The sequence below is a fragment of the Hordeum vulgare genome, chromosome 2H (genome assembly GCF_904849725.1).
Source record: "Hordeum vulgare subsp. vulgare chromosome 2H, MorexV3_pseudomolecules_assembly, whole genome shotgun sequence".
Classification (NCBI taxonomy): domain Eukaryota; kingdom Viridiplantae; phylum Streptophyta; class Magnoliopsida; order Poales; family Poaceae; genus Hordeum; species Hordeum vulgare.
The window spans coordinates 135,963,894-135,975,089 of record NC_058519.1 but is presented as its reverse complement, the minus strand read 5'-3'; positions in this window follow the sequence as shown (position 1 = coordinate 135,975,089).

Sequence of the window (11,196 nt, the reverse complement as noted above, 5' to 3'; positions counted from 1 at the left end):
ATTCAGAATCGCCTAAGTAAAAAGCTTCCTTCGAGTGTATCCTCGAGATCCACTCGGAGGCTTAGTAGACCCTCATCGAGACTCATGTGGATGTCAAGACAACTGACAACTACATGAGTATCAACTCGCTACGAGTGCACACGAGATGCGGCACTCGGAGACTTAGCTGCGATCCAGAATCGCCTAAGTAAAAAGATTCCTTCGAGTGTATCCTCGAGATCCACTCGGAGGCTTAGCAGGCCCTCATTGAGACTCATGTGGATGTCAAGACAACTGACAACTACATGAGTATCAACTCGCTCCGAGTGCACACGAGATGCCGCACTCGGAGACTTAGCTGCCATCCAGAATCGCCTAAGTAAAAAGCTTCTTGGTGTCAGAAAACGCCAAACAAAAACCACGGGCTCAAATCGTGTCAGAAAATAAACTTGGCGAAAGAACAGCAAAATATTCGATTCGAATTCAATGTTGGTTCAACGATAGTCGGTTCGGTGTAGATCAAGCTTATCCACACCGAACCACGAATGTGACGGCCAACAGTAGTGGCCAAAGTTTGATACAAATACCACTCGACATACCGAGGTTAAGTTTTTCAAGCGTCGTCAGGACTGGCACTGGGACTGGCAGGCTCCAGGAAAGTGTCGAGGTCGATCCCGTCTGCGATGCGAGTGGCGCTCTCAAGGAAGGTCTCCATGAAATCTTCGAATCGAAGCTTCTTGGTGTTGGCGACCTGCAACGCTTTCAGCTTCTCTTCGCGAGCTTCCTTGCAGTGCACTCGGACTAGCGACAGCGCCACGTCCGCACCACAGCGAGCAGCAGACTTCTTCCACGCCTACACTCGGGTCGGGACGTCCTCCAGCCGAGTCATCAACCCTTCTATCTCCCGCCGGGACTCGTCTTCGGGCCACAGCTCCTTGTCGATTCGGCCGATGACCTCTCTCAGGCGACCGATGAAAGGTCCCACTTTGCCAAGGCGAATGTGCGCTCGGAGCATGTCTTGATTGGCGTCGTCGCCGAGTGAAACGTTCGGAATAACCGTCCGCTCAACGTCAGCTGCTTCAGCCTCAGCATCCATACAAAAATCTGCAAAGACAAGACGAGCAGAAAGTAAGCGCAGAATGAAATACAAAGTCAACAAGCACTCGGAATAAACTTACCACCGAGCAGCGCAATCATCTTCCTAGCCCAGTCACTGACGTACTTCTCCTGCGATATGCATCGACTGTTCATCACCTTCATCTGACCCATCAGCTCAGTTCTTTGCTTCCCCATTTTCTCAATTTCGGCCACCAATGCCTTGTTTGCCTCACGGGACTCCTCCAAGGACTCCTCTTGTTCAGCAAGAGCACCCTTCACACCAGTTAAGTCATGCACAGCTGCCTCCAGTTCTGCAGCAAGCTGAATCTTTTCAGCCTTCAGAGCATTGTACGCTGATCCCATCTCGCAAGTCTTCTGCAAATCAGCGCGAAGAGAAGATCAGACACATTCAACATGGAAAACAATAAAAGCTCAAAGTTCTTCAGACCCCTGTCGACGCAAGCAGTCGACAGCGGTCTCGGGGACTACACCCAGTGGGTTCACTAAGAGTAACCCCACTGGCATGAAGCTCGAACAGGTCCGCCCTATTGAGCTACATAACAAAAACAAGCCTACGAGGCTACTACTACCCGACCTGAGTAAAATTACTCTCGGGGACTACTTCCAAAAGGTGCACTCGGAGTGCTCCCACCGGTCCCATTCGGACAGATTAGTTTAGATCCGATCAAGTTAAAGAAAATGTATATAAAGACAACTGCCGGTGCAAGCACTCGACAGAAGTCTCGGGGACTACACCCACTGGGTTCACTCAGAGTGAACCCACTGCAAAATAATCCTACTGTATTCGAGTATATCGCTTAAACACCCACTGGGTTACAAGAGGAAAGCAAATACTTACTAGCGCACTTACTCGGATATCGTCCCGGAGTTCCAAGCTTCGCTTGTACAAAGATGCGATGGAGTCGTACGCACTCTTGGCATCACCCGCCATCAACTCCACCTGCACCATGGCCTCCTTAGCAGCTCCCACTTGATCTTCCGGGAGGCGTTGGGTGTCGTACTAGACAGTCGACGGACCTGGCGCGACAAGAGACTCCTTGGGCATCCCAAGTCCTGCTCCAGTCGGTTCAGCCGCGATGAGCACCATTTTAGTCGACGGCATCGTCTTGGTTGGCGGCACGTCTATGGTGGGAGCGGTAGCAGATGGGACAACCTCAAGGACAGGCACCGAAGCTTTCTCGAACCTCTTCTGGTCGTCCTCCTCCAGATGAATCACCTCTGAAGGAAGCCCGACTGAACGACATGAGACCACAGAAAAAAGGGCAAGATCAAAGACAGAATTCGCGAAACAATAATGTAATCTCTCGGAGTCTTCACGACGTACCTTGCTGGGATGTGGCAACGTTGTACGTATCCATGGGATCGTCTTCCTAGCGTGGCGGAGAAGTGGCGGAGGTAGCAGCTCTGTCGAGTAAAATCCACTCGACCAATAAGCATGAGTTCAATCAAATACTGAAAGAAGATAGGAGAACAGGACACATACGCTGAGGCAACGAGAACGGCGATCCTCATCCGAGGCAAAGCCTTCCGAGGATTGGATCCACTCGGTTTAGCCACCTTGGGAGGTTGGCCCGCGGGCTCAGCGGCAGCGTCCCTGGTCCTCTTTGTGCTCCGAGCACTCGGAGCCACGGGAGTAGCTGGCAAGGCACTCGGAACCACGGGAGGAGCTGGCGGGGCACTCGGGGCCGCTGGAGGAGCCGACGGAGTCACGGGTTCGTGACGACGCTTAGTTCGAGGCTCTGGTGGTGGGGGTGGCGAGCTCTGCTCCCCGTCTTCCCCCTCCCCCTCTTTGGACTCCTCCTCCGTCTCCCCACTGTCGGAGACGTACTCGACGCTGTCCACGCTGCCCTCCTGGCTGCCTTCCTCTTCCTCAGCCGGATTCCCGTTCGAGACGGGAGAATACCAGTTGGTCCACGCCTGCACGAGATATAGTCGACAACATCATACGTCAACCGGTGATGCAAGAAAAAGCGGCAAATCTAAGGGAATTGTAAGCACTCGGCAAGATATGCTCACCTCATTCGGAGGAGGGTTGTCTGCGCGGAAGGGCTTCACTCGCCGGGCTCCTCTGGGGTTATCGCAGGCGCCTGTGATGCTGCGGACCCACGCCGTCACGACCTCCCCGGTCACGCATTCGGGATGAGTCTGAGTGGAGTCCCCAGGCCCCGCGTAGTGCCACATGGCGTGGTGTCGAGCTTGCAGAGGCTGAATGCGCCGACCCAGAAAAGTCTCCAGCAGATCCGTGCCGGTGACTCCCTTGCGGACGACATCTATCAGTGCTTCGACCAGAGGTTGGATCTGGATCTTTTCCATCTTCGTGAGCGCAAGATGCCTGGGCAGAGCCAGTCGGTCTAGACTAAAGGGCGGCAACCCAGTCCCAGCATTCGGACAAGCTATGTCCTGGCAGTAGAACCAGGTCGACTGCCAGTTCCTAACTGACTCGGACAACTGAAGAGGGGGGTAGCTACTCTTCATTTTCTTTTGGAAGCCTAAGCCCCGCAGAGCTGGAGGAGATGGGTTTTATCATCCGACTGGCTAAGCTTTTTGACAGTCTGGGATCTAGCGGAGAAGATGTACTTAAAGAGCCCCCAATGGGGAGGACAACCGATAAAGCACTCGCAAAGCACTACGAACGCAGAGAGATGAGCTATTGCGTTGGGGGGAAAATGGTGGAGCTGCGCCCCGAAGTGATTCATGATACCTCTGAAGAAGGGATGAGGAGGCAGAGAGAAGCCTCGGTACACGTGACTGAGCAGCAAGACACGCTCCCCCTCCTGGGGCGCCGGCTCTGTCTCGCCCTCTGCCGGCAGCCTCCACGACTTGTTTTCGATCAAACCTTGCTCCACCAGCTCCAGCAGGTCATCCTTCGTCACCGTGGAGGGGAGGAAATCCCCCTGGATCCAACCCGCCGGCAGAGCACGCTGTCGCCGCTGAGCAGGAGGCGCCGCCTTCTTCTTCTTCTTCTACGACTCGAGCTTGCTCGTCTGCCCCTTCATCATGGCGGAGGCTGCAGATCCGCAGGGAGGAGAGGAAGGAGGAGGCGTGGAGTGCACAGGGAGCTACGGGAGAAGCGGGGCAAGTGCGACTAATCAGGAGAGCACAACGAGAAACCCTCGCTGGGGAGGTTTAAATAAGGTTCCGGCTGGGTCACTAGCAGGTGGCCCCAAAATCTTATCCCCCGACCGGTTGCTGCGATATTAGTGGAGGAGATGAAGGCGTGGTAATCTAGGCGGAAAAAACTACTCGATGACGATGTCGTCATCCCCGCTGAGCGCGCGGCAACCGAAATTTTGAGGATCCCAGAAAATCCGCCGCTGTCAGTTGACCAGACACGTCAAAAGATTCCGCGGAAGCACTCGGTCTGTGACGGTTCGTTTCACAGATATGTCCACTCGGATCACTGGTCAAGAGGATAAAATGGATCGAGGCAAACAACGCCAAAGTCGCAACCATACCAGTCGGATCCGTACTCCAAGCATCGCTTCGTCGTTCCAACCCCGATCCATTCGGGGACTAATGATGGGGTTATTGTCCCAGGGTAGGGTCATAGGCCTGCCCTATAGGTCCTACCCAAGGAATACCCTTCATAAGGGACAAGGCCCTTAGTCAGTTCCGACTGAATTAAGGACTTCCCATCATCCAGTCGGTAACGATTCCTCCATCATCCAGTCGGACATGAGCATTCGGAGAGTATCAAACTTACCGACTGGATTCCACTCTGTATGTCATAACCCCCCCCCCCCCCCCCGTGGAGGGCAACGGTCATACGTTTTCATGTGCCGTTATTAGCATTTAAGACATACGTTACCTGTAACGTAGGCATTTATTCGCCACTACTCCACCCCTGTGCACCAAACCATTGTGAAGGGCAGCGCACTCTATATAAGCCGCCCTTCCCCACTGGTGCAGGGGTTAGCTTTTCACTATAATCTATATTCCACTCGACATCAAGCTCCCAAGAGCACTGAGACGTAGGGCTTTTACCTCCACCTTAGAGGGGCCTGAACTCATACAACCTCGCCGTAGCTAAGGCCCTGCCCATCCTTTCGTACCCTACACATCTACTGTCAGACTTATACCCATGACACCTTGTTTATGCGTTACTTCGTAAGGGGCTGATTTGGATCCACTAGTTTAATGCTATGGTTAGACTTTGTCTTAATTCTTCTTTCGTAGTTGCGGATGCTTGCGAGAGGGGTTAATCATAAGTGGGAGGTTTGTCCAAGTAAGGGCAGCACTCAAGCACCGGTCCACCCACATATCAAACTATCAAAGTAGCGAATGCGAATCATATGAACATGATGAAAACTAGCTTGACAGAAATTCCTATGTGTCCTCGGGAGAACTTTACCTCCTATAAGAGTTTGCCCAGGCTTGTCCCTTGCTACAAAAGGGATTGGGCCACTTTGTTGCACTGTTGTTACTTTTGTTGCTTGCTACGAATCATCTTATCACACAACTATCTGTTACCAACAATTTCAGTGCTTGCAGAGAATACCTTGCTGAAAACCACTTGTCAGATCCTTCCGCTCCTCGTTGGGTTCGACACTCTTACTTATTGAAAGGACTACGATAGATCCCCTATACTTGTGGGTCATCAATGATCATGGTAGTTTATATTCACATAGAAGCTATATGGTATTGGATCCTTCAACATGTAATGCTTGCCTTAGATCCTTTGCTAGCCCAAAAAATTCCGCACCAAGTAGAGATACTACTTGTGCATCCATAACACTGAAACCTAGTTTCTTGCCATGGGAGTCCACAATACCTACCTATGGACTGAGTAAGATCCTTCAAGTAAGTTGTCATCGGTGCATCAAGCAATAAAAATAGCTCCTAAATACGTATGCTCTTCTATTTCAAGGGAAAATAAGCTTTGTAGGATCTTGTGATGGCAAAGAAATAAAAGCGACTGAGTGCATAATAAAGTTTGCTATCATAAGGGGCAATATAAAGTTACATTCATTTGCATTAAGAGCTCACACATCCAAAAATTAAAAGCACATGAAAACCTCTACTTCCTTGTGAGAAGGGCCTATATTTTACTTTCAGGAGTTTAACTCTATGCTTGAGTCAATAAAGTATACCCCTCATCCAACCTATTAATTCTACAGCGGCAAACATCATGTGTTGAGGAAAGATTCAGATTTATACATCCAAGTGGATGTAGATTATCATCATTTGTTATTGTTGACATTATCCTTGAGATAAGTAAGTTCGATGGCAAATCATTTAAGCCCTGATCTTCCTATGCGTCTTATGGAAACATGGGCTCCAAAAGTATGCCTTGAGCGTGACCAGTCATAGAAGATTAAATGATAGTTGAGTATGTGAACTTGCCAAAAATAAAGCTCTTATATACACACTCCTCTAGATTATGATGAATTATGATTGCCCCAATGACTTAGAGCATAGTTTGTTGATTTTAAGTAAAGTACATGCTTCATACTCCAATAGTTGTGAATGGATTGTTACTTATTTTCATGATGCTCTCATGCTCGTATTATATTTTTATCGACACCTCTCTCTCTCTCTCTCGAATCATGTGGTCATTATTTTCGAGTTCGGCTTTTGCTTAAGGACAAGCTAGGTCTAAGCTTGGGGGAGTTGATACGCTCATTTTGCATCATGAATTACGATTGATATTTGTGTTGATCATGTCCATTATTCATTATTATCATATAATTCTTATGCCTTTTCTCTCTGAATATGCAAGGTACATCATTGAGAGGGAAATATCTGGAAAGTGTAATTCTCGACCGGGAAACTTAGAAAAAGGCAGAAAAATCAACTTGCTCCAAATGACCTGAAACTTTACGAAGATTGTTTTCTGGAATATTTGAGAATTTCTGGGCAAAAAATATATTAGAGAGGAGCCACCAGTTGGGCACAATCCAACAGGGTGCCCCCTGGCCATGCATTGATGGCTTGTGGGGCCCTAGATGACCCTCTTGCGACCCGTTCATCACATGTATTCAATCTTTTCCTCAAAACCTCAGATTGGTACATGTGGGTTACTAGTTGTATGTATTACATCTTGTAGTTGATGCTTGCTGGATTACTTAGTGGAAGATATCATATTCAGATCCTTAATTATCATTATTACACCTCTCATCTTGAACATGTTGATGATGTGTGAGTAGTAATTATTGTTCATGGGGACATGGGAGAAGTCTTGTTATAAGCAATCATGTAAAAATTGTATTCGTTCGATATTTTGATGATATGGATGTTGTTACTTCTGTTAGTGGTGTCATGTGAACATAAACTACATTACACTTCACCATGTAATGTGCCTAAGGGAAATCATTGTGGAGTAATAAATAGATGATGGGTTGCGAGAGTGGCAGAAGCTTAAACCCCAGTTTATACGGTGCTTCATAAGGGGCTAATTTGGATCCACATGTTTCATGCTATGGTTAGATTATTCTTAATTCTTCTTTCATAGTTGCGGATGCTTGGTAGAGGGGGTAATCATAAGTAGGTTGTTAGTTCAAGTAATAACAACACCTCAGCACCGGCCCACCCACATATCAAATCATCAAAGTAGCGAACACGAATAAACTTAGTAAGATGAACATGACTTGACAGAAATTCCCATGTGTCCCCGGGATTGCTTGCTTTATATAAGAGAACTTTCAGGTGTGTCCTTCGCTATAAAAAGGATAGGGATACTTTGCTGCACCTTTGCTACTATTATTACTTGTCACTTGTTATGAATTAACTTGCTACAAAACTATCTATCTGCCTCCTATCACAACAGAGACTTGCGATGGCATAAAAAGTGTTTCGGGACTCCCTCTGGTGTTTTTAGGGTAGACGAGAATTTATAAGACAAAGAACGGAGTCGGGAGGGCAACTAGGGAGGCACAATCCATCAGGGTGCCCCCACGCCGCACCCTGTTGGATTGTGGGACCCTCATGAGGCCTCCAACAATTTTCTGATGCTCCTTGGTCTTCTTTTGGTCCAGAAAAAAACACCAAAATGTTGCAGGGCAATTGGATCTCATTTGCTATGGAAAACCTGCAAAGTGAAAAAAACGCAGAAAACAGCAACTCGCACTAGGAATTGGGTCAATAGGTTAGTGCTAAAAATAATATAAGATGGTAAATAAATACCCCAAAAGTATTATAGAATGATAATATGTCAGCATGTAACAATCAAAATTCCAACGTATCAAGCATCTCCAAGCTTAATTCCTCTTCGTCCTCGAGTAGGTAAATGATAAAAACCAAAATTTTGATGTGACATGCTATCCATGATGTAACCTTATGCATGTATGCTCATTAACTGAGAAACGATGAATTAACAAATATTAACATATCAATACTTATAGGTATAAGTAGGAAATCATTAATATTTCAAAGTATACGATCCTCAAAGATTGTTTTATCCCCATCCATCTTTATTATATTAGTAAGGCATGGCTCCATCTTCACCACATTAATAAAAGTGTCAAGCACCACGGTGTCCAAGTTAGGCAATTGGATCGTACTTTTTCAATATGCATCAACTTTTTATTCTTCACGCAATACATGAGCGTGAACCATTGGACATAGCATAAAGGTGGAATAAAATATGGTGGTAGGTTTCAAAGGGGTAAAAGTGGAGAAGATAGTCTCACATCAACTAGGCGTACGAACAAGCTATGGAGATGCCCATCGATAGATATCAATATGAGGAGTAGGGATTGCCATGCAAATGATGCACAAGAGATATAAGTGTATGAAAGCTCCACTGAAGCTAAGTGGGGTGTGCATCCAACTTGCTTGCTCATGAAGACCTAGGGCATTTTAGGAAGCCCGTCATCGGAATATACAAGCCAAGTTTATGAAAAAGTGATTCCCACTAGCATATGAATGATATTGTTGGGGAATGTTGCACGGGAAAGAAAAAAATTCCTACGCACACGAAAGACCTATCATGGTGATGATCATCTACGAGAGGGGAGATCGGATCCACATATCCTTGTAGATCGTTAAGCGGGAAGCGTTAAGAAACGTGATTGATGTAGTCGAACGTCTTTGCGATGCAATCACGATCCGTCCCACGAACTCCGTCCTAAACTAGTATCGAACGGACGGCACCTCCGCATACAACACACGTACAACTCAGTGAAGATGTCCGCCTTCTTGATCCAGCAAGAGGGGTGAAGAGGTAGCTGAATTCTCCGGCAGCGCGACGGTGTGGTGGTGATGGTGGTGGAGCTACTCTGATAGGGCTTCGCCGTGCCGGACTAATCTAGCTACGAGATTGTCAAAGTTGTGTAGGGAGAGAGGGCTGCACTTTTGCTTGAGTGCCAAAATCCTCTCTCACCTCCACTATATATAGGTGGGAGGGAGGGTGCGGCGCCCTAGGGAAAACCCTATGGTTTCGGCAGGCGCAAGGGGCGAGGGAGGAGTCCTCCTCCAATTAAACTTGGAATGAGGAGTCCTTCCTTCCCCAAATCGGATTGGCCCCTCTCCTTGCCTTGTCTTCCACTTCGGCCGACCTAGGGTTCTTGGGCCGGTGATACGTCTCCAACGTATCTATAATTTTTTATGGTTCCATGCTATTATCTTGTCAAACTTTGGATGTTTTGTATGCCTTTTATATATTTTTTGGGACTAACTTATTAACTCAGTGCCAAGTGCCAGTTCCTGTTTTTTCGTGTTTTTGACCCTTTTCAGAGGAGAATATTAAACGGAGTCCAAACGGAATAAAACCTCCGAAAAGATACGCAGGTGGCGTGAGAACCAAGGGGGCGTGAGAACCAAGGCAGAGGCCACCAGGGGAGGCCACAAGCCCCCTAGGCGCGGCCAGGGGGAGGCTCGCGCCTAGCAGGCTTGTGGCCCCCCTGTGGCTCGTCTGCCCTACTTCTTCCGCCTATAAATCCCCGAAAAATCCAAAACCACGGGAGAGATCCACGAAAATACTTTTCCGCCGCCGCAAGCTTCTGTCTCCACAAGATCCCATCTGGGGCATGTTCTGGTGCCCTGTCGGAGGGGATACGGATACGAAGGGCTTCTTCATCAACACCATGGCCTCTCCGATGATTCATGGGTAGTTCACCATAGACCTTCGGGGTCCATAGCTAGTAGCTAGATGGCTTCTTCTCTCTCTTGGATCTTCAATACAAAGTTATCCATCATCTTCATGGAGATCTATCCGATGTAATCTTCTTTTGTGGTGTGTTTGTCGAGATCCGATGAATTGTGGATTTATGATCAGATTATCTATGAATCTTATTTGAGTTTCTTCTGATCTCTTATATGCATGATTTCATATCATTGTAATTCTCTTCGTGTTGTGGGTTTTGTTTGGCCAACTTGATCTATGATTCTTGCAATGGGAGAAGTGCTTGGTTTTGGGTTCATACCGTGCGGTGACCTCACCCAGTGACAGAAGGGGTAGCGAGGCACATGTCGTGTTGTTGCCATCAAGGGTAAAAAGATGGGGTTTATATCTATTGCATGAATTTATCCCTCTACATCATGTCATCTTGCTTAAGGCGTTACTCTGTTCGTCATGAACTCAATACACTAGATGCACGCTGGATAGGGGTCGATGTGTGGAGTAATAGTAGTAGATGCAGAAAGTATTGGTGTACTTGTCTCGAACATGATGCCTATATGTATGATCATTGGCTTAGATATCGTCATGACTTTGCGCGGTTCTATCAATTGCTCGACAGTAATTTGTTCACCCACCGTAATATTTGCTATTTTGAGAGAAGCCTCTAGTGAACACTATGGTACCAGGGTCTACTTCACATCATATTTTCAGCCTTACACTTTTACTTCATTGCACTTTCCGCCTTCAGATCTCACCTTGCAATCAATCGTGAAGGGATTGACAACCCCTTTGTAGCGTTAGGTGCAAGTTTGTTGTTTTTGCGCAGGTACTTTCGAAACTTGGCTTGATACTCCTACTTGATTGATACCTTGGTTCTCAAACTGAGGGAAATACTAACTGCTACTGTGCTGCATCACCCTTTCCTCTTCAAGGGAAAAACCAACGCAAGCTCAAGAGGTAGCAAGAAGAATTTCTGGTGCCGTTGCCGGGGAGGATCAAGGCAAGAATAGTCTCCCGTCAACGTGCCAATTTCTGGCGCC